Source organism: Pristis pectinata, chromosome 7, assembly GCF_009764475.1.
Source record: "Pristis pectinata isolate sPriPec2 chromosome 7, sPriPec2.1.pri, whole genome shotgun sequence".
Taxonomy (NCBI): Eukaryota; Metazoa; Chordata; class Chondrichthyes; order Rhinopristiformes; family Pristidae; genus Pristis; species Pristis pectinata.
The window spans coordinates 57,204,051-57,228,793 of NC_067411.1; the positions used below are offsets into that span (position 1 = coordinate 57,204,051).

Below are 24,743 nucleotides of genomic sequence, written 5' to 3' on the forward strand. Positions count from 1 at the left end.
GGCAAATGTATTATTTTTCTGCTGTTTTTTGATATGTATTGCAAACAGCAGCAGATGCTTTCCGTTGCTAATACATGATCTTAGACTGCCAAGGCAGAGTGTTTTGCTGGTGTTAAAATGCATGGCTCAATCCATCTGCTTTTGTAACGGTTCCTTTATGTCTCCCTTCTGGTTCCTGCTTCTCAAATTTCTCTTCTGTGCTCATTCTCTTTCTTGATCCATGGTTTGAAATGATCTGTGTAAAAGCAGCCCCAAAATGCACCTCCATCAACCACTGTTCTCCATTCCTCGGGGATAGTGCACTTATGGTAGTGGCCAGCTGGAAGCAGAGCAGTGCGAGGTTGTGCAAGTGGAAAGAACTGGCAGCTTTATCTCACCTGGTAATCACCCCTCAGATCTAGCAACCATCCCTCAAAAAGCAGGATTAGTTCCTGATCTGGTCCCATCGGTTAGGTATATTATTCATAAAAGGGCAAGATATTTTATTAACTTGCCAACCGTAGAAACACCCCTCTAATTTGGCAACCATTACTTAAGAACAATGACGTAAAGTTCCAGTGTAGGCTAATAAGTGTGTTGATGTCTGCCTCCGTTGTGAAGCAGCCACTGCAAACTTCAGTAGCACTGAAGGTACCCATTTGTTAATAAAAAAAATGTGCTGTCAGGCTGGAGGAGGAAGAGGGCTGTAGTGGTCAGAACCTGAATGAGGCCTGGAGGGAGGTTAGCCATCGGGTTAAATGGTTGGGGAGCTGGTGAGTGTGGTTGATCGAGGCTGGGGGTCGAGGGAAGGAAGGAGAGGGTATGGGGTGTTTCAAAGGAATAAAGATCAATGAAATCCAGCACTGTGACATTAAGACCTTCTTTTCCATGGACTGTTCAAGAAAAATTCCCCTGGGGTCATCTGGATTAATTTCCCCTGCACTGCTTGCAAGAACCTTTCACACTGGGACATGTCTGGCTGAATTTCCAAAGTGACATGAAGCACTCTGGAAATGGTCATTAGCACATTTCATATCACAGAAGCTCATTTTTAACTGCTTATTATTAAACGTAATGTACTATGTGATCTAATTTCTAGGCTACAAGCTTGTGTCCTTGAGAGTAAATCTTGAAGATAACAAAAATAATAACATTGAGCCAAAAGAGGAGATACTCAAATCCTCTGGCTCTCAATCATTCACATTCAACATTTATTTTGCTCAACCTCAAACCGCGCAGTCACTATTTGCCCAAGACATAAACACCTTGTTTGCTTTTCCTTTGGAAAAAAAATACACTTATCTGCAGGATTACGAAAAGATATCTCATACCTCCTCCTTGACTTTTCAGTGTGACTGTGTAAACTTTTGTGGATCACTACCCAGGAAAGGATTCTCCTCCTTGTTATAGTTCCAAGAACCAGAAATTTGAGCAACAAAATTCCAAGCTTGATTGACCCTGCCCAAGGTCAATAAACATGACCTGCATTAGCTATATCACCAGGGTGGATCGTGTACATCAGGGGCAGTAATAGAGGAGGTGTGGCATTACTCTGCATGATCAGGCAGAGTGCAGAGCACGTCAGTCCCATTGTCACATGAAGAATTGCCTCTGCCATGTGCAAAGGTCATTAGCTATAATCGAATTCTCAAGGTTTGTCAGAATTGAGAGCAATTGGTCTACATGCAACAGAAGAATGTTTGCCCCTTCTCACATGGTTTCATCTCAACTGCATAGTGGGTGCTGCAGCCTTCCTCCCTCCTTGCATTCCCTGGGCAGGGGAGATCTGTACCTTGGTGCAATGGAAGGCTGGTTGTGTGTATCCATGTGCACAGAGGACAGCGGATTCTTGTGCAGCTTAACACTGAAGTCTGCCCCTTGGAATACAGGCTGTTGGGAATGTGCGTGTCTAGAAAGGTCTTGTCCATGGAGCAAGTGTCAGTGCCTCTCCTGCCCATGATGTGCAGGTCCTCACCCATCACCAGCCAGCAAACTCAGTGATACAGAGTGGCCTCCCCTGTCCATCCTCTCACCGTGCATTGTGATCGCCATTCTGATCCATGACCACGCTGAAGTGATAGAGTCATGATTTCTCCACGTAAACGCAACCAAGTTCTCAGCTGTCTACACTGCAGATTTTTAAAATTTGTTTCTTGGGATGTAGTTTTGACTTTTAATGTCCTGGGGGAATGATACCCAACCTGGTGGGGTTGGAGTCACAGACGGGGATGAAGATCCCCTAAGAATATCAGGAACCAGTGGGGGTTTTAATGACAATCCGATAACATCGAATATCATTTTACCCTCTTGCCAGCTGGCAAATGATCAGATTATTGAATTCCATCTCACATCCAGCTGTATTGGGATTTGAACATCTGACCTCTGATGACAAGTCCCCTACATTCCCATATGTTATTCAATCAGCAGGTTAATGTTTATTATTGAGAGAAACATACAAGTGATTGGCTCCAGATTTCTAAAGTGTACAACACTGCTTTTACCCACACACAATAGAACTTTATCAGAAGCCCAATGGATGAAAGCAGTGTGGTTCGCAGTGGATTCAAGGTGCATTGTACAAAGGCCACTAGATGTGTGTAGCTATGCCGATGCACTGTTGATGACTCTTGTGTGATCTTTTTATAACATATACATACACACAGCACATACACAGATCATAACAGTGCGAGCCTCGGATGCAGAAGCACAGGTTAGAGACCTGCCCCTGCATTACCTGAGGAGCCCTCTCCTCCCTGAGCCACTACTGCAGACTCCTGCAGTGAAGAGTCTTACAGGATGCATGGTTTTCCATTCAGGTATGTTCCTGACTGTTCTTACCATCCTCCATAATCATCCCAAACAACCCAGGCCCACAACCTTGCTTGCTGTCAAACGTGATCCATCTCCACTCCCTTTCAATGTCTGTCGCCCTCCTGATCTTCCCCCAAACCCAACTACTTTCCTATCTGCTTTCCACCCCATTGATAATTGCTCATCCCCATTTCCCTGATACTTCCAACGTACTCTCTGAATCCCTGATCTCTCCCAACTTCCCAGCCTCTCCCCCATCTTGATTCTGCTGCCTCTCACCGAACTTTACACCCACCCCCAGTCTGATCTCCAACCCACCCTCCCTTCAGATTTCTCCTTGCACCTGCAAGCCCCATCCAGGCCCATTCCAATATCTCCCCAACCTCTCCAGCTCACTCTGACTTTCTCCCAAAAAATGCAATTATTTCCCATATTCCAATCATTTTACTGTCAGTTTGTCCTTTCTGCAATCTGCCCCCCACAATCCTGATCACCTCTCCAAGTCAATCAACCACTTTGTGTTCTTTTTTTCTTTTACAGAGAGAGTGGTGGGTGCTGAGAATGCACTGCCAGGAGTGGTGATGGAGGCAGATACAATAGAGGCATTTAAGAGGCTCTTAGATAGGCACATGAATGTGCAGAAGATGAAGGGATATGGATCATGTGCAGGCAGAAGGGATTAGGTGTTATTAGCTTAATTGGTTTGGCACAACATCGTGGGCTGAAGGGCCTGTTCCTGTGCTGTACTGTTCCATGTTCTCTCAGAACTCTGGTGGAGGGAAGTGGCAAGGGGGTGGATATGATCACAGTCTTCTCACCATCCCCTCCCCCAAAGTGGGAGATCTCCGAGACATGTCTTACCCCACGGTTCATAAGCAGATGCATGTGGAAGGCCCAGAATCAATCAGTTCAATAAATTTTGCACCCTTTACCAACTGATGCAGGTTCCCCACCACAATGCCTCTTCAACACAAGAAGAAAGGAGGAATTTTTAGTCTACTATGTTTAATTGAACTTGCCAGAGGTGGAAAGTGGAAGCAGGCTGCTGCAGTTCCAAAGTATTTATTGATCACTGACAGCAATCTGGAATCTATTCAAAGCAATGTTCAGAGGTGACTAGAGGCACAGGGCTCCAGTGCACCCTGCACCTGTAATGCAGCCAGAATATCTGTGCATAAATCTCCAGAAAATCACCAAAAATGGTTAAAACACAATCCCTGGAATAACCTGCCAATATTATCACTACACACTGCGTTAACAAAAACTTCCACATGAAGGCATCAGTCATCACTGATCAAATAAACACGGCCATAACACAACCAAATTTAGTAAGGCTCCAGATCGAAGCTTGCATTGCTTGCCTTATTGAGGAATTTGAAGCAAAACGTAATTGTTTTTCATTTGGAGAAAAGAATAAACATAATTCTTTCACAGTCAACACAGAATTTAAAACCAATCATCAATTAGCAATGCACAGACTGTAGATGAAGTGTATAATCAAGGCCTTTACAATGATGAGGTCTTTAATAAACTAGTTAAAGAGAAAATCTGCTCAGAAACTCCAGAACAAAGTGGGCATAATTTCAAAATCCAATTAGCAGCAAAATTAGGAAGCACCAAAGGGTCACTGAAATTCAAAGATTTCTTCTTTCTAAAAGGTCTCTGTGTCAATTGAAACATTCACAGTGGGGTGACAGGTTTGTGCTAGTGACAAGCGTGAAGGGAAATGAAGCAAAGGCTCAGCTGTGATCCCAGTGAGGGACAGTATAGGCTCAAAGGGTGGAATTCCCTGTTTCTCTTGCTATGGTGAAAGTGCTTAAATCCACAACAACAGCTCACTTACATTTGGATTTTCCTTACCTTCAGTGGAAAAAAAAACCCAAGGTGGAGTAAATAAAACATTGAGCTCTATAATAAACAAGTAAGAGTTTCATGTCATATTATCCTTCAGCCCAACTTATATGGGGAACAGGCCTGAATACAGATGGTATTTGATTTCAGACAGTCCCAATAGGTTTCTCTCCCAAATTTTAATGTTGTTGGTTGAAGTCCTGAATTTTACCCCATTCATCCAGATGGAGAGAAACAATAATGGGGTGAATTTATCATTTCAGGCATTAAGCAAGACCTCCAAGCTTGGTGGGGGGCAGAGGGGGAGTATAGAGGGAGAATTGGAACTAATTCCATTTCCTTGGCCCTGATAACGTGCCTGAATACTACTACAGAACAAAAGGAAACCATTCAGGCCAATGAGTTTAGAGTCTGTGCTGGCTATTTCAAAGGATTGCCCCCCTCCCCCAACTTTTTCACTCTATCCCCACAAACTCTGATTCATTTCCTCATTGAGGGACTGCACTATATGAACCTAGCCATCCAAATCAGAACCTCTACAAGAGCAAAAACAATCTCTAATGTTGCTTTTAGTGACTGCACCATTGCTCTACTCCAGATTAAGCTCCACAGCATTTTTAGGGAGGGAATTGTAGGAAGGAATTTCTAAAGAATAAGGTACAGTCAGCTACGGAATTACCAAGGTATCATTAAGTTTGTGCTGCACATTAACATCTATTAGGAAGTGGGTTGAGATACCTTGAAGGGCCGTAATATCCAGCAGGCTTTCACCACTGCCGGGTTGAAACCCAGATTCCGGAGTTTCCCTATAGCAGCTCTCACTCCACATCCATGCCTATTAACAATGCTCGCACACACTGAAACTGGCTATGCCAGAATATGTGGTGAGCAAGCAAACTACTACTGTGGTAAATACACCCCATGGTGTGAAGCCAGATGCTTTCATTTACTTTCTGTGCCAAGAAAACTAAAACGTGCAAAATATGTTTTTACAAGCAGTGATCAACTCTGTGTAAACTGAGTCACTGTAATTGGGTCAAAAACAATGCAATGCAATCAGTAAATAATGCTATGTAATAATTCCAAGTGACAGTACTATCTCCAGTGTTTCATAAACAAACAGAACTAATTTGGCAGTGGGAGGGGAAACCCAAAAATGGCAGCTTTTAGATCAGAGGGCAGTGTATAAACAGCAGTAAAAATAGAAATAGCCTAAAATGTACAGTGAGCTGATTGAAGAAAATAGGTGATGGAGGTATGAAATTGTACGCCATTGTATTACTGAAGAAGTTGAGGAGCTGCAAGCACTGACTGCCAATTAAGATTATGAAAATCATAAAACCTGCAGATGCTGGAAATGTGAAATAAAAACAGAACATGCCGGAAACATTGGCTCACTTTTCCAGATCTGATAAAGGGTTTTCACCCCAAAATGTTAATTCTGTTTCTTTCACCTGGTGAGTACTTCTAGCATTTCCTGTTTATATTACTTAGGATTTGTAATGACTTATCTTATTAACAGGGACTTTCCTCAAACAAGACCAAGAATGGGCTCTTAATGTTCCCCAGGAGAGTAGTCAAGGATAAATAGCTGGGGCTGTACTAGTTTATTAGCTGATTGATAATGTTACGAGATGCTTCTAGGATTGAATATTTTGGCTTTGGTTGAACGGCAAGACGCTGTTACATTGTTGGGAGACTTTTGTGCAGTCCCAAATAATGAAGAGAGAAATGAGCAAATATTTTGGCAAATTTGAATGGTATGTAACAAAAATAGAATAGTTATATTTAGGGGACTTTCAATACTCTAACAAAAAATACTGCTCAAGAAAGGCAGGGAGGGGAAATTCTGGTGTGTGTGGGGAGAACTTTTTCAATAAACTGTCTCCAGACTTAAAAGGGTGGAGGAAAGAGAATTAAATGCATTTCTAGAAGTAGTAGGGCATGGAGTATGTAATGGTAGAAGGTTATTCAGTCAAAGGAATTATGGAAAGATAGCAGAAATATCAATAATGCTTAACAGTGAAAGCTAATTTCTGTGACTTAAGTAGACTGGAAGAGGTGAATACAGGTTAAATTAGCAACAGAATAATAAAGGGCACTCGGAGAAGAGACTGAAAAATACAAACCAGGCATATTCCTGGAATGTGCCTGCAATAATAAAGAAAATAAAAATTAAATCAGAAATGGGAAGTTCACGTCAAATGTCAGGAGCAAGGTTCCATGCAACCAGAAGATTAAAGAAAGAACAGAAGACAATTAAGATGTTCAATGTAGGAGGCAAAGTGGTGACAAGACATGACTGACAGGTAACATTAGTATGGATACTAAACTAGCCTTGTGACAGGAACTAAAGAGGGCCGATGGTGCACAGATATTTCTTCCCCCCAGAGTGGGAGCTGGTTTCTGGGGTTTAGTTTGGGCCCATTGGTCTTTGGTATGTTTGGACAGTGGTGTAGGAAGCTGCATTATAAAGTTTGCAGATAATACAAAACTTGGTTAAGTAACAGGTAGTGATGAGAGAAGTTATAAACTTCACATAACAAACAGAATGAGAAACAGGCATGGAGATTAATGGAGATTTGCTGTGAAATGTTATATTTGGAAGAATAAGGAGCTTACCATAAATAGCCTGATCTTGAAATGTGCAGCAATGGGAATACTGGTGTCCGCATACGGTTATCCTTAAAGTTTGCGAGATAGTTTGATGTGATGTTTACAAAAAGCATATGGATTACTAAGATTATAAACAGAGAATAGACAAGGATGCTGGAATTTACTAGCCCAGAATTGGTGATGAAATATAATGGTAGAAGTATGAGTACTTGCTCTTTCAACAGAAGAAATCTGACAGTAACTTCTGTAGCATTTACAACTCAACTTGGAAATCCAGAAGCTGCTGACAGTGGTTCTCTGCTCTCCCATAAGATGCAGTGTTGTAGTCATCACCAAGGCAATCGACTGATGAGAACGTCACCCTTTCATAAACTAATGTCATTGCAAAACAAAAACTGGAAAATGTACAAAACCAATTACACATTTACACACTGAAAAGGGGGAAGGAATGTTTGCAGATCCATCCTCAAACCTGTGCTGGTACTTGGTCTATGATGCTGATTTAACTCCTCTAGCTAATGCCCAATAAATTTGAGAAGATGCCCAGAAAATAGTCAATAATTCTAAAATTAGGCTTATTCCTTTGAAAAGGTGAGATAAAGGGATATATTGAAAACGAGGTGTAATTCAGTGGAAATTTAATTAAGGCTCCATCTTGGGTAGATGCAAAAGATCCCGGGCACTGTTCAGAGACGATGAAGCTTCTCCTCAGATCCTTTAGACGTGTTTCCTTCAATCAGCATCTAAAAGTATCTGATGCTATTCACATTGTTGCACGAGACGTTGCCAAATTGTCTGCTACATTTCCTACATTATAGTCACTATGTTCTAGCGTGCAATTGCTTCTAAGATATTTTGGGCCTTCCCAAGTTAGTGAAAGGTTCTATACCAATGCAAGTCTACCTTTAGTTTAAAAGCTGCAACAAACCTTAGATATTCTATGCGGAACTTGTCATTTTCTCAAACAGAAATATGAAGGACAGAAGGATGTCATTTGGCCCATGTTTGTGCTGGCTATTTGAAAAAGCAGGATTACAGGAGTTAAAAGAACTGCTGAACAACTAAGGTTGCAAGGCATTCTTGGACCTGGTAGGATTTTAAAAAGTCAAAGGGGCTTGACTCTTGCTGAAGCAGTTTTAATACAATTCAGTGAAAAGCTTATGTTGGATCCGAGGACAAGGAGTAATGCACTAGGACAATAATTCCTTTATTTCATCCAGGAAGCAAAAGGTCTAGTTGGAACCAGGTGTAGAAATCCACAGCCCTCTTCCAACAGGCTTCAACATGGGGTAGGATGGAAGAGTGAAGGAGGAGGGGAGGGTAGCAGGATGAAATGAAGTCATCATACAGCAGGAAGGCTCAATCTGATGGGGAGATATTTTCATTTGCCCTAAAGCAATACTTAGTGTCTCAACAGTCAGAGCAACTGGAATCAGCCCCAGGGGCTCACCTACAGACTTCCATTTATACATTATTCATATTTTTAAAAATCAATTAAGTCATCAATGTCTTATTTGATGAACCTTCCCCTCATATGCAGAAATCCTGTACTTAGGTCTACAAATCAATGCCCATGCTAAACTATTTGGCATTGACAGCAAAATATTTAAATTAATAGCCCCACATTATCATGTCATGCAAAGGGTAGAGCTTACAGAGAGATGCAGAGTAAGAAAGAGATCGAGACAAAAGAAGAAAGGTAAAGAAAGCTAGAGATACACAGAACAAGAGAGAAAAAGAGACCAAATTAAAGAATGAACAGGGGAGAATGAAATATGCAAAAAGGGAAAGAGAAAAAAGAGGGGGAAGCACAGAGGCACATGAGATTAAAAGTAAAAGAGACAGGCAGAACAACAAGAAACAAAAGAGTGATTATGTGGGAAGCCATTACTTTGTTCTGTATTGAAAGCAGAAGAGAAAAGCATTACAAACCAATTCCAGAAGTGAAGTACTTCTTGTACACATGAGAGTGACCATGTCAAACTGTGGGAACAAGTAGTCCCAAATAACAAGCAAAAAAGTTTAATAATGAAATTCTAAATCAGATTACAACAGAAAGAGAAATTTTGCACTCTTGTTAGTCTTCTCAGTGCTCCCAGATCCTACTCAAGCTGCCTGGAGTTTGATTGGGCCTTTTCCTTCTGCTATTAGCATTAACGGTGGTTTTCTGGAAATTGGGATTAGTTCAATTTAGACATTCTTGTATAAAGTAGTACCAAGGAGATAGAAACAAAAAAAAATCAATTCATTTATCACTTTTCACAATCACAGAATTTCCAAGAGCTTTACAGCCAATGAAATACCTTTGAAATAAGGTCACCCTTGTCTGTCTGTGTCTTATCTGAGGTGATGCATTTTGGAAAGTCAAACCAGGTAGGACTCGTATGATGAAGGGTTGGGCACTAGGGAGTGGAATGGAACAGAGGGACCTAGGAGTAAAAATGCATAGTTTGTTGAAAATGGTGTCACAGGCAAAAAAGGCATTTAGCACATGGACCTTCATCAATTAGGGTATTGAGTATAGGAATTGGGACATTATGTTGTAGTGTACAAGTCATTGGCGAGGCTGCACCAGGAGTACTGTGTACAGTTTTGGTCATGCTGTTATAGGAAAGACGTGGTTAAACTGGAAAGAGTGCAGAAAAGATATATGAGGATGTTGCCAGGACTAGAGGACCCGAGTTATAGGGAGAGGTTGGACAGGCTAGGTCTTTATTCCTTGGAATGTAGGAGAATGAGGGGCAGCCTTGTAGAAGTGTTTAAAATTATGAGAGGCAGAGATAAGGTAGATGGTGACAGTCTTTTCCCCAGGTTTGGGGAGTCCAAAACTAGGGGGCATAGATTTAGGGTCAGATGAGAAAGATTTAAAAGGAACCTGAGGGGCAACCTTTTCATGCACAAGGGTGGTGAGTATATGGAACAAGCTGCTAGAGGAAATGGTTGAAGCAGGTACAATAGTATCATTTAAGAAGCACATGGAGGGGCAGAGCTTTGTGGAGTATGGGTCAAATGCAGGAAATTGGGACTAGCTAGTTAGACAACATGGTCAGCATGGACTGATTGGGCTGAAGGGCCTGTATCCATGCTGTATTGCTCTATGACTCTCAATTTTAGGTAGTCCTTCTGGGGCAAGGATGACTTTCTTCCACTCCATTTCATTGGGTTCTGAGGTAACTGATGAAGACAACTGTGTCCCAACAGTCTGCCACTGGTGGGGCAGATGCTTGATGGAGTGGGTGGTTGTACAGGCTGGTTGTCAAGGTTCCTAGTGCTCTTCTATTTTGAACAGTCAAGGCCAGGAACTCTCACAAATCAGTGGGGATGTTACATTTTCTTCACAAAGGTTCTGAAAACACCCTTGAATGGCACTTCTATCCACTTGGTAACCTTGGAGTAGAGTTTCTGTTTCAGCACTCTGACTTGGGCAGTGTGAACAATGCAATTAGGGCCCCAGTGCTGGGGGATGTAGGACTGGGCTAGGACCCCAATGTTGGCTTCCTGATTCTTCCAGTGGATTTGGAGGATTTTGTGGAGATGGTGACGGTGGGACCTTTCAAATGTTTTGGGGTGCATCCTTTGTACCGTTGTTCTCAAATTTGGCTCCTGCAGAAAATCTTACAAGCCATGATCTTATATCTACACGTCCACAACATACCCAATCTCAGTGCAGACAAGTGTCAAGCAAGGCCGTGTTATTGCCACAACACTTTTCTCAATTTTCTCACTGCAATGCTGCATTTCACGTTTAACAAGCTTTCCACTGGAGTGGAGCTAATCTATGGACAAATAGGAAACTGTTCACCCTACATCACATCCATTCCAGAACCAAGGTGCTATGAAGTACACAAATGATGCTTACACGTGCAATGGTTCGCAAGGTGGATTCCAAGGCATTATTGAAGCTTGCCTGAGAATAGGCCTTACACTCAACATCTGCTCAACAAAGGTCCTTCACCAATCTGCTCCCACTGTATTACACCACCCTCCAGCAACAAAAGGTCCTCAATGAGACCGTGGAAAATGTGGACTTCTTCCCATACTTCAGGAACCACCGCTCAAGGAAGTCAAATATCAATGATGCAATTCACCATTGCCGTCAGCCTGAGGAAAAGAACGTTCGAAGATCAAGACCCCAAGCCTGGCACAAAGTTCATTGTCTACTGGACAGCAAACATCCTCACCTCCTGTATGCTTCGCAGTAACCAAGGAAATACAGCAGCCAATTTGAACACACAAAGCTCCCACAACCACCAATGAGTCATCCATTTGTTTTAGCAATGTCAGATACTGGCTGGGACTCTGCAGAACCAAATGCTTTTCTTCACATCCACACAAGAGACTACACAAGACCGCAAATTAATATCTCAACTGTAATTCAGACTCCCCTGACAACATCAACAATGCACTGAAGTGTCAGTGTAGATTATTTCTTGTGTATCTGGAGTGGGACTAACTCATGACCACCTGTTTCAGAGGCAAGGGTGGCATCAATAAGCTATGGCTGATACATTTAATGGAAGCAGTCATTGTGTGTGTGACAAATGATAGCTGTGTAATTCAATAGAAACAACAGCAAAGGTGAGAGGGTAAGACAGAAAGAGGTTCCCTTATGTGATTGCCTGGAGGTCATTGCTGTGTAATTTGTGCAGCTTTGCTTATTTTGAATAAAGCTGTTGACCTGGCTTTCTCATGCCACTAATCTATTTGCACAAAGTCAGACCCATTAAAAAGGTCCCCAAAGTCTCTCATGTGCCCACTGAGCACAATTGCTCTTGCAGCCACTGTGCCTCAGTTGCTAAGGGCAATCCTTGCCAGTCCAGGGTTACCGCACTTGCCTGAAAAATGTCCCTGTCAGCCTGGACCCCAAGCAAATTAAATTAATTTTTTTAAAACTTGTGAGCACAATAATAAAAAAAGTCAATTTACAGCAGAGAAGCACTTTGTTCAAAAATTTTGTTTTCTTGCAATGAATGCTGTTGAGTGGCAAGAAGAACGCTAATATTGCTATCCATCCACCACATTAGACCAAGGCTCTTGGATTCACTCAGTGAGGTGAAAGGGCAACTAACACAAGGCCCAGCCATCACAGGACGAGCAGGCAAGTACAGTCCTGTGTCATGACCGGACATCCGGCAGGTACCAAACTGATACCACAGGAGTCAGCCATTTCCCACCTCTGTCAGAAGGCTGGGGAGGTTCACGTTCCACCAGGGAGACTAGCACAAATTCCAGGCTGATAATCAGAGTAATGTCTTTCACATGAGACAATAAGTTGAAGCTGTAGCTGCTTTCTCAAGTGCGTGCAAGGATGAATGCAGAAAATTGCAGAGAGCAATCATTTAAAAAGAATATATACTGGCTTCTTACAAAGATGCTGCAGGAGGTAATTTATATATAGATAGTTATTTTTATAATTATTGCTCTGATCAAAATCTAAATAAAAAAAACTGCAGATGCTGGAAATCTGAAAGAAAAACAGAAAATGTGAGAAAACTCATCTGGCAGTGTCTATTGAAAGAGAAGCTTAACGTTTCGGTCAAAGACCCTTCATCAGAACTGAGAAAGAGAGAAAACAAGTCAAACTAGGTAGCAGGGAAGGTCAGGGTGGAACAATGGAAATTTCTGTGAAAGGGTGAAATAAGATAAGATTTCTTTATTAGTCACATGTACATCGAAACACACAGTGAAATGCATCTTTGAGTAGTATGTTCTGGGGGCAGCCTGCAAGTGTCACCACACTTCTGGTGCCAACATAGCATGCCCATAACTTCCTAACCCGTACGTCTTTGGAATGTGGGAGGAAACTGGAGCACCCGGAGGAAACCCACACAGACACTGGGAGAACGTACAAACTCCTTACAGACAGTGGCTGGAATTGAACCCAGGCCCCTGGCACTGTAATAGCATTACGCTAACCACTACACTACCATGCCTGCTCAAATAATGTAGGTGTTGAGGGGCAGTTAAACTCCTTTTGCAAAATTTGTAAACAGTCTTGATATATGGAAAATCTACTCATTTATCTCAAAAATCAAAATACTGGATACTGGAAAACCAAAAGGAAGATAAAAAAAATGTTGGAAATGCCTGAGGCTTTTCAGTTTATGCAGGAGATTTCTCCATACTTGGGTCAGCTTTTACGTCAATGTATTCATCCATTTTTTAAACAATCAACATTTTTAAACAACAAAAAATGTAAGCCTGCAGGTGATCAATAGAAAATTCTGCGTCCTGTGTTCAGAATAAATAACTCTATCCTGAACCACCAGTAGGAGTTGTACACAGACCATTTGATCTTGGGTTTGAGGTGGAATGGGAAGAAACAGGTCATTGCCAACCTCTTCACCAAAAGTCTGGCAGCATCAGCATGTTGAAAAAAGGAGCTCAATTTACCTACTTCTGCACGAAGAGCATAATTGGCTGTAAAGGCATAGGTCACCCTGAGGCAGTGACAGGGGCTTTAAAAACACAGGTCTCCCCATCTGTATTTCAAAATTGGAGGAACCAAGAGATTCCAAAAAACCTCACTGTTATACCACCATCAAGAACCAAAATGTGAAGTTATCACACATCACATATGACATACAAGTCAGTGATAATAAACCAGATTCTGATACTTTCAGCTCAGATTGTGTTTGTACTGAAACGTGATACTCCCTCGCTGTTTGGCACAAAGTGGGAATAAGAAGAGTTTTCAGACACCAGCTGACAGAGTGCAGCACAATTTTGAATTAATGGCTCCTTGTCATGGACTCCCTAATCTGTGAAAATAAGCCTTTTGCTTTTTAAACACTAACATTTTCTGTTAAAGTAGCAACACTCCCAGAATCTCATCTTTCCTAATAACTATAGTTTCCCACCAATGGCATTTGCCCCAGTAAAGCACCAATATCCTATAATGGGCTACCCAAACCTAAGGCAAGCAACTTGACAATTGCCTAATTGGTGCCGAGCACAAGTTTATTACTTATTTTCTCTTATATTCTCTATGTCTATTTATAGAAGCCCACAAAACTGCTCTCTCCTTCCCAGTTCTGACAAGGTGCCTTGGATTGGAAATGTTAACCTCATCTCGCTCTCCACAGATGCTGCCTGACCTGCATTTTCAGTTTTTATTTCAGATTTTCAGCATCTGTAGTTTGGCATTTTGTCTGATTTTCATTTACTGATAGATTTATGGCTAGTTCTCAGCTAGCTGCACAGGTGAGAGTGAGTGCGAGAGAGCAGAGCAAGAGAGCAGATTGCCCAATGAGCAGGAAATGTAATTCGTCCACAACCTGACACAGATAAATTTGACTTGATAGCACACCTGACCACAATGACAATGGAATGACCATCACTGTGGGCGTCATCTCTTGACTGAATAGGTTGGAGATTCAAGTCCCATTCCAGAAACTTGAACAAATAACCCCAACACATTAAGGCAGTAGAGAGGCAGCACTGCCATTCTCTTGGATAAGACTTTAAATTGAGGCATCATCTGTCCTCTGGTGGATGTCATAGGGCCCATGGTATATTTTGAGAAGATACTCTCTAGACATCATGGAGAATATTTATCTCTCAATAAAAAAGAGAAAAAGATTACTGGTCATTAACCTTACTGGTATCTGTGAGATCTAGCTCTGTGGAAATAGGCTGCTGTGTTTCTGCTAATTTGCAATTGTATACAAAGCAAGTATTTCACAGCTACAAAGCTCTTTGGGCCATCTTGACCTTGTACAGCTGCATAAGTCAATGCTAAAATCCTCCCACATAGTTATCAAACATTCTCTCAATAAAGTTTAATAAAGAACAGGATTCTCACAACAGCAAGAACCAAATTGTTAAACACTGTCACAAGTGCTACGTGGCAAGAACAAACTGCAAACTCATTGACCTTAAGAATTCAAGCAGTGGGAAAAACACCAATCAGACCAAAAAGACAGCACATTTCTGACAAAAGAGCACCTACAGTGTAATTTTCCTTTGAAGACTCCTGAAATTCTTGTTCGTAGAGACAGCAATTATAGTGCAAGAGACTTAAAAGATTAAAAAAAAGTAATCTTTACAGTTCAACAGAATGCACGCTAGGAATTTTGGAAAGGAAATGACAGCTTGGTTCCATTTAGTGACCCTACTTGGATACAATAACCTCTGCGTGCAAAGACAAAACTCTGTATAGCCTTTAAAAAAGTAGAATGATAAAATAACACACCACAGGAGAACATTTGGTGCATCATGACTGTGCTTATCCTATGGAAGAACTATTCAATTAGTCTCACTGCCCTGCTCATTTCTCAAGCAGAACAAAGCTCTCCTTTTCAAGGCCTTTCTAGCCCCCCATCACTTATCATCATCCCCCTCTAGACTGTATTCACCTACGACCCACACACTTCACCCATTGGATCCTCTCCCCGATCTGGTTCCTTCTGCTCTTCATCTCTCCCTTAATGGTTCCCATTATCACCTTTATCTTTCAGATTCCAGCACTTGTAGCCTTTGTGTCCCTGCTTATCACCCACCTTCACTCCCCCCTTCCCCCACCTGACTCCATCTTCCTCCCCCCCCCACCCCCCCGTCTGCTCTTACATCACCCACTTGCCTCTGTCTCCCAACTCCACTCATCCCCCACCTGCCCATCATTCCTCACCCTTCTTTGGTCCACCTATCACCCACTGGCCCCCTGTCCCACGCTCCCCTCATTATATTGGCTACCTTCCCCCTCCATGCTCAGTCCTGATGCAGGGTCTCAACACAAAACGTCAGCAATTCCTTTCCCCTCCACAGATGCTGCTCGCCCTGCTGAGTTCCTCCAGCAGTTTGTTTTAATGCTCCAGATTCCATCATCTACAGTCTCTCGTGTCTCTTCTTTTTAAGTGTTTATCCAATTTACTATTTATTACTGAATCTGCTTTCACAAATTAGGTCAATGCATTCCAGATCATAATACATTCTGATTTCACTTATGGCTCCTCTGTCAATTATCCTATAGCCACAGGAATAGCCTATCTGGCTCCTGAGCCTCCTCCACCATTCAACAAGACCATGGCTGAACTTCTATGTCAGGACCATTTTCCAGCCCTATCCCCATATCCCTTAGCCCAAAACCCTATTGATGTCTAAACAACCATGCCTCCATCATACTCTGAGCTAGAGTATTCTGAAGGTTTTCACCAAGGAGAAGGACGTGGTGGATAGCGAGATCAGGAAGGGGTATGTTGATATTCTCAGCATGTTGATTCAAGAATGATGTGGTAGAGAAACAAAGGACTGCAGAAGCTGGAATCTAGATGAAAAACATGATGCTGCTGGAGGAACTCAGCAGGCCAGGCAGCATCCGTGGAGAAAAGCAGGCAGTCAACGTTTCAGGTAAGGACCCTTCTTCAGGACACTGACCTGCATTTTCTGTTTTTATTTCAGATTTCCAGCATCTGCAGTTTGGCACTTCTTCAGTCCTGGAGAAGGGTCCTGACCCGAAACGTTGACTGCCTGCTTTTCTCCACGGATGCTACCTCCATTTTCTCCATGGTCGGCACACACGTCGTGAGCCGAAGCGCTTGTCCTGTGCTGTACCATTCTATGTTCTCCACTGCCAGAGTAAAGTTTCTCCTCATTTCAGTCCTAAACATCCTAGCCCCATTCTCAAACTGTGACCCAAGGTCCTGGATTCCTCAGCCTGGGGAAACACCCTCTCTGTACCTAGCCTGTCAAGCCCTTTTAAGAATTTTGTCACTTTCAAAGGGATCTCCTCTTGTTCTTTTAAATTGCTGTCTTCTGATTCCCAGTGCTTTTCCAGTGGAATTAATATCTCCTTGCGTGATCAAAACTCATCATGATTTTAAACACCGCTTTCATGTTCCTAACCTACTGTTTTAAGGGGCTTCTCCAACTTCACCACAAAACTGAAATTGCTCATTCCTGGTTGCAAGCAGGTAAATCTCCAAAATTTTCCAAGGTCTTAACATCCTTCCTGAAGTGTGACACCCAGGGATGGACACAACAGTCCAACTGAGTCCCAAACAAAAGAATTTGCAAACATATTCTTTGTAAAATGTAAAATTTTATTCACAGGATCTGGTCATCGGTGACAAGGCATCATTCACTGCCCACCTCAAATTATCCCCGAAAATAGTAGCCGTGAGCCGCCACCTTGCATCACTGGTGTTGTTATGCAGGGAGCTCCAGTGTTTAGATGTAGATTGATGAAGGAACAAAGTCATATTTCCAAGTCACGATGCTTTCCAACTTGGAGGAGAACTGGCAGGTTGTGATATTCCTATATAATCTGCTGTCTTTTTCTCAATGCATTTCATGAGTATGGGAGGTTCTGTCAAAGAAGCCTTGGTAACTTCTGCGCCTGATAGATGGTACAATCTGCAGCTATAGTGTGCCAGTGTTGAAGGAAGCAAATGTTCAAGATGGTGGATAGGGTGCCAATCATCCCATTGATCACCAGTGTCCAATTCTCTGTGACTTTATCGACAATTGAATGCCCGCCGGCAAGAATGTAAATTACTGGAGTGGATTTGTCCCATTTTTAAGAACAGGATATACCGAGGAACTATTATCACCTGTGCTTTGTTGCCAAACCCGTCTGTATTCAATATTGAATACAGAGGTAGAGCCACAGTCAACAGCACTAACTCATTTTACCTTCAGTCATGAATGGTAATAGACAACTAAAAACTAATGAAGCAAATGGAAGAGGCAACTCTGTTAATATCCTCATCCTCAGTATTGAGGGATTGTGACTTGAGAAGACAAGGCGGAAAACATCTGTAGGCCAGAAAGGGTCTGCATATAATCCATCTTGGCCTCTTCCAGAGGTCCCCACCATCAAAGAACCAAGTCTTCAGCCAATTCTTTTTCACTACGTGCAATACCTAGCACCAGCATAGGCCCTGAGCACAACCTGAACACAGTGCTGCAGATCTGCACTCCAGAACTACCTGCATCTTTGACCAACCTGTTGCAGTTCAGTTACAACACTGACATCTGTCTGCAAATGTGAAAGAATTCCCAGGTATATCCAACATCTCCAAACACTTCAGAACCCGAGGAAAGTCTCCCCAGTAATCTGTTGACTCTCTTGGCAAGCTAGGTAGACTAGAACATTAACAATTATGGTGTTGAGAGGGTAGTTACATCTAATTACAAGAATTAACTTAGTGGCAGGTTTAGCAGAGAATGTTCTAATGCTGCAAATTCACAAGAAATGGTAGGGGCGGCACAGTAGCGTAGCAGTTAGCATAACGCTTATAGCGCCAGCGATCGGGGTTCAATTCCTGCTGCTGTAAGAACTTTATACGTTCTCCTCGTAACTGTGTGGGTTTCCTCCCACATTCCAAAGACGTATGGGTTAGCAGGTTAACATAGGTGTAATTGGGTGGTGTGGGTTTGTTGGGCCGGAAGGGCCTGTTACCGTGCTGTATAAGTAAAGTTTTAACTCGGAGAGGTTAAACACAAGCTGCCATTTCCATAGAACAGCACAAAGCCACCAGAAACTTATGGTGATTCACAATTCACAGGATCTCTCTTCCTCAGTACAGGCTGCTGGCCAATTCATGCACTAATAACAACACGCATTGCTCAGACATCATTAAATTTTCAGCAAGATCTGGCAATGTGTTCAAGTCTGAGTGAAGCCTGAACTCTGAAATGCCATTGTACTCTGCAGGCTGTTTAAAAGCCCTGTAACTATGCACCTGGTTCTGACTTGTGACCACAAAGAGTGAATTCCTGCTCAAAGCTTTCAACACATATCCAAATTTTGTCAGAATATTCTACTGATACTTAAACTGAGGTCCCTGATCATTTTTCCAAAGGAATGTCTGTCTGAGTGGTGCCTCCCTAATAAATTCCTTGCGAGAAAACGAAGCCAGACACCAAATAGAGCAATGTGGCAAACTAATGGACATCAGCAGCAGTGCTGTGGAGGGAAGGTGGGGAGGAGGGGGCGGGGGGGGGGGGGGGAGGGGAAAAATGGAACCTTGGCTGTACAGCTCAAGAACAAAGTATGTTTGCAATCTGAGGCAGTGCAAGGAGGGACACCAAGTGAAGTGTAGCACAGACAGATTTCTGCAGCAAGGATACTCTCTAATACTTCTGCATCGCATTACCCAAGTGCTCATTCTTGTAGAGAATGGGTGTCTACAAACACCCACTGCAATGCACAATGACAAGGATGAGCACTGAAAATCGCTGTGGTCAACAGCCCCCCCCCCCGTGTTGAGCACATAATCACAACACTCACTGTCACTAAATAAGGAAATAAAATGTGTCTGAAAACCACCACAGACCTGTGCAGGGCTTTTCTGGATCAGTTAGCCCATAAATTGAAGTCATGGGGTGAAGGAAATAGACCAACTCTGCCTGATCAGAATACAAATACAAACTGGTCAATAATTTTCTCATTGGAGGACTGCTGGGATGGAAAATTGAAACCCAACTCACACCTGACCAGCCTCAGCCAAGCCAAACACAATCTATGCACAGGTGCTGACAATTTTGTTTGCCATATCTAACCTGGCCATCACTGCAAAGATAACAATCTCAAACAGGCCCTCAACATGGATAAAACACCACGTATTGATCAAGAACACGGGACACATGCGGTAATACTAAGTCAATCATCCTGACCTTGATAAACTACCGAGCCAAGCTGGAAAGGCCAACCCAAACCAATTCAGAATAAACTCCTGAGCCAATCCCAGACACACATGGCAGGGTACCTGGGCTCCAGTCAGGTAGACAGCTTTGACCTTTCACTGCCATGATCTGCAGTCATTTACATCAGACCAAGCAATGCAGGCATACGAGTGCACTGCAGTACAGCAGGTATTCGTGTAGAACTGTGTAAAGTTAGTGTACTGCCACTGAGGCAATGAACGTGTGTAGCGAGTATTTACAGTAAATATTGAAAGATTTGCACACACTTAATTTTAAGAGCCAATGCTAAAACCTGGAGTGACTTGTAGAGAGATTCAGGAATCATGGGTGCATAGTGTGAGATGGTGAGGGCTGGGATTAGCTAGACAAGGGTACAGGAACAATGGGGACAGGTAATACTGGTCGGGAAGGATTCCGTAAACTGGAATGGAATAAGGTGGGAAAGTTCTGGTTTCGGGATAGGACTACTCACTGCATGTTGAGAGTGCAGGTTTAAGTCAGGGAATACTTAGACTTTCATGCTGGCTTTCTTATTCCTACAGAAGCTGTATGGGCTTTATACCATTCTGCTAGCACAGTGATCGAGTTTAGTACCACCTTCAAACCTTCTGCCACTTAAACAGCCACAGAGTTGTACAGGCCCTTCAGCCCACTGACTCAGCACCAACCTTCGAACACCCATTCAAATCTGACCTAATCCCATTTTATCCTCCCCAATCCCATTTTATCCTCCCCACTTTCCCATCAATTCCCCCGGATTCTCCCCCACAGGGAAATTACAATGGTGAATTAACCTACCATCCTGCAAGTGTTTAGATGTGGGAGTTAACCAGAGCACCCGGGGGAACCCCACAGAACCACAGGGAGAATGTGCAAACTCTCAGACATCACCGGTGGTCAGGACTGAACCCAGGTCACTGGAACTGTGAGGCAGCAGCTCTACTAGCTGTCGTTTGCATTAATACATGCTGAAGCTAGAAAAGTCTGACTTGGATAACACCACAGTTTATTTTCCATGCTCTTCTGAGTGTGATGCAAGTTAGTTTTTGAAGGATGAGGAGGGAGCAACTAACTTAATAAGAAAGAGACTCCGTGGCATGTGCCTACATCCTGCAATTTCTGGATCTTATGTAGCCTCACAGTCTTCCCTCTTGATAATACATTTGCCCAAGTCAGAAGGTCATAGGTTCAAGCCCCATCCCAGGGCTCAATCATGCAACCTTCATTGAAGTGTTGAGAATGCACTGCACCGGCAATGGTGCTGTCTTCTGTTTGACAAGCAGAGTTCCATCTGCCAGTTCAGGCAGGTCCAGAGGTACCAGTTACAAGGTCTGGAGAACAGCATATGCCTGATGTCCAAGGCCACATTCCTCCCTGAAGCAACAGCATCAAAACAGATCTCATTGCGGTTTATGGGATCTTGCTGTGAGTGTGTCTTTCCTAAAATAACAGTGGGTGCACTGCACAATAATTCATTCACTGTGAAGTACTTCAGGACATTTCACGGACAGAGCTACAAGAGCACAAAATAAGAGCACCAGGAGCCCCTGTGGGTCTGCTCTGTCTATCAATAAAATCCTGGCTGATATTTGACCTCAACTCCTCAGCCCACCCTGTCTCCATATTAGCTGTAAAATTGAATTGCTTTTAATACGAGGATGGTTTGTCACAAAAATTCATTGCACGGATTGGTGCATCCTCTGAAAAAGAAACCCACAGCTGTTAACAGATAATAGAGGACTGATTAAAGGAAAGAATCAGAGTAGGACTGAATATGTCTTCTCATGTTGGGATTCTGCTAATAGAGGGGTGGTACAGGGATCTGAACTGGGCTCTCACTTAACCACAATTTATTTGTTTAAATGAAAGACTCGCAGGTTTGCCAATGGTACTACACGAAGTAGGAAATTAACTTCAGAGGAGGATACAATAAAACTCTGTGGATTTACCAAGGTTAATTGAGCGGGCAAGAAATGTTAGATATAATGTGGGAAAATATTAGATTATGCAGAAAAGTTTGGTAGGAAAAATAGAAAAACAATTTTTTAAACATTTAGAGCATTTAGTGTTCAGAGCAACCTTTGGTGTTGGTTTATCAGACGCAGAAAATAAACATGCAGGTTCAGTCAGCAAATAGGGAAGAAAATAGGGAGGGGCGACACGGTAGCATAGCAGTTAGTATAACACTATTACAGTGCCAGCAATCACGGTTCAATTCCCGCCACGGTCTGTAAGGAGTTTGTACGTTCTCCCCGTGACGGTGTGGGTTTCCTCTGGGTGCTCAGGTTTCCTCCCACATTCCAAGACATATGGGTTAGTAGGTTCACATCGGTGTAATTGGGCAGCGCAGGCTTGTTGGGCCCGGAAAGGCCTGTTACCATGTTGTATAGATAGAGGTTAAAATGTTGGCCTATTGAAAAGAGATTGGAGTACAAGAGTAGGAGGTCTTGCACATTTATTTAGGGCTTTGGTTAGACCTTACCGAGAGTATTCTGCAGAGTTTTGCTCCTCATACCCAAGGCACTGCACTTAGCTTGGAATCAGTATAGCTTAAATTGACTAGAAACATTAGGTTGTCCTATGAGGACAGACTAAGGATAATTGGCCTACACTCACTGGAGTTCAGAAGAGGGAAAGATATCTCATCAAGACATACAAAATTCTGAAATAGACTGACAGGGAAGACACTGAGAGGCTGTTTCCACAGCCTACTCCTGCTTCAATGACATAAACAGAAGAGAAAAGCCATCTCTTCCAGGGGATCAGTGTTTGAGGCAGTATCTAAGGCAGTCCAAGTAACTTCGGAGAAGTGCATAAATAATTCCTCAAGTATAGATTTCATCTAACACCGTTGCCAATTTTCTTCCCTTATCTCTGAAGCAGGGCAGGGCCTGGTTCCCCAGACACGCAATGAATGTTCCTTTATCCGTGAGCCTCAAAGGCCCACTGTGCTGACACTATTGCACCAGTGCTTCAGTGGTGGTCAGTGATGGGAAGTGCACTAATTCCTACCACTGGGTTTAACTCCATCACTTCTCCTCAACCAATATTTTGTTTTTAGGGGGGATATGGAACACAGGAGTTAGAAGGGGTGCTAAGTGAAAAGCTCTTCTCCACACTTTCAGTAGGGATGACTTAAATATCTTTTCAGGAACGTAATCCAAAGCAACTCCCTTCTCTCTGTGGGAACTGAGGTATCCCCCAATCACATGCTGATGTTAGTGACCTTAGCACAAGCTGGACCAAATCAGGAATCTTATGGTTCAGCATGACTTGATGAAATGATGGCATCAGCAAGGGATGTTGAATCAAATTGTCGGATTTGCATTAATTGCACTTTCTTACCTTTCGAAACCAAAAGAGATGAAAAGCAAAATCTCTACCAAATAATCCATTCAAAATTATTTTAACCTGCACAATAACTGAATAAGAAAGGCGAGTCTTGTGCCATTAATACAGGCTGATATACTTAGTGCATCGGAGAAGCTGACAAATCTAATCACACATTTTACCACAACTCTGCTTTCCAATTAAACTTTATCACACATTTTACTGTTAAAGTTTAATTGGAAAACAGAGTTGCATACTTGCTGCTGAAATGACACACACTAAATCTCTGCTAATTGTAACTGTTGATGCCTCTTATGGAAAGGGCATCTGTCAGAAAGAGGATTCACCAGATGTAACCAGGGATGGGCCACCACTGAAATTAAATTAAATGACATTGGGACTATTTCCACTTGGGTAAGGAAGGCCACGAGAAGATTTGACAGAGATTGTGAAGACCTTTGATGGAAGTCAGAAAAGATTTACTTCTGGAATCAATTTAAAATTACAAGGAATCAATGAGAAATAGCGTCATGGGAAATTACTTTGTGGGATGTTAGTCAATGGAATGTTTCGTAACAGGGAATGATTAAAGCTGAGGACCATTGAATCTTGGTGGAAAACTGGATTAAAAAGTTGAAATGGAGTGCAGGGATAGTGTGGGGTTTTAGGATTAGTTCTAGATTGCTTCAGCAAAATCCAAAATAGGCACAGTGAGCCAAACACCCTTTAAGTTATAAATTCCTACCTTGTTAACAATATAGAGGTCCCTCATTTCAAAGTTCTTACTGATGTGCCTTGCCCACAGAGATAGAAGTGACACTCTGTCTTCTCGGAATCATTGCAAAATATTTCACAATCCAGTTAATTTTAACCTCCTCTATAAACCGCGAGAATTCCCAATAGCCTTAGTCAGCAGAGACCCTCGGTGAATATGAATTACATGAACGGTACGTTGGGTTCAACAAGTCTGTAACTAAATTAGATGTTCCTTATAAAACCATGTGGAATCATAAGAATATTTTTGGCTACAAAACAAGCAGCCCACAGATGAGTCAATTATTACATTGTGCTACTATTATCACCCACCTTATCACTGCGGGCTAGAATCCAACCTGCTTTAAATATGTAGCATGCTCTTTATCTGCCCACCAAGACTGACAAGCATGAGTCACTCACCAGTCTTCCTTCCCTACAGGGAAGTCCCTGGATTTACCGGAAGTGGAAATTCACAGCAGGCGCACCACTTGGGTCACCAATTCTCCTAGTTTGTCCTCCTGGTGAACTTCCTGAAAACTGAAAGAAAGCTGGGAGAAAAATTCTCAGCTGTACATGGACCATGGGCCCCTCTGATCCTCCACAGTCCCCAGCTTCCTACAAAGTAGAAGAAACTCTTGTCTAGTCTTTTCAGAAAAAGTCTGAACCAGCCTGCCATAATTTTATCCAGTTCATCTACCAATGTCCCTTTGCAACTTTCTGCTTGTATTCCCCTTGGTCCCACTTAATGTGGA

General features: G+C 42.6%; 1 protein-coding gene across 4 annotated transcripts in view; it reads right to left on the minus strand.

Annotated features, from left to right (window-relative positions):
* The window catches only part of mfhas1 (multifunctional ROCO family signaling regulator 1), a 79,969-nt gene that overhangs the window by 52,045 nt on the left and 3,181 nt on the right, over positions 1–24,743 (minus strand). The window lies entirely within an intron of this gene.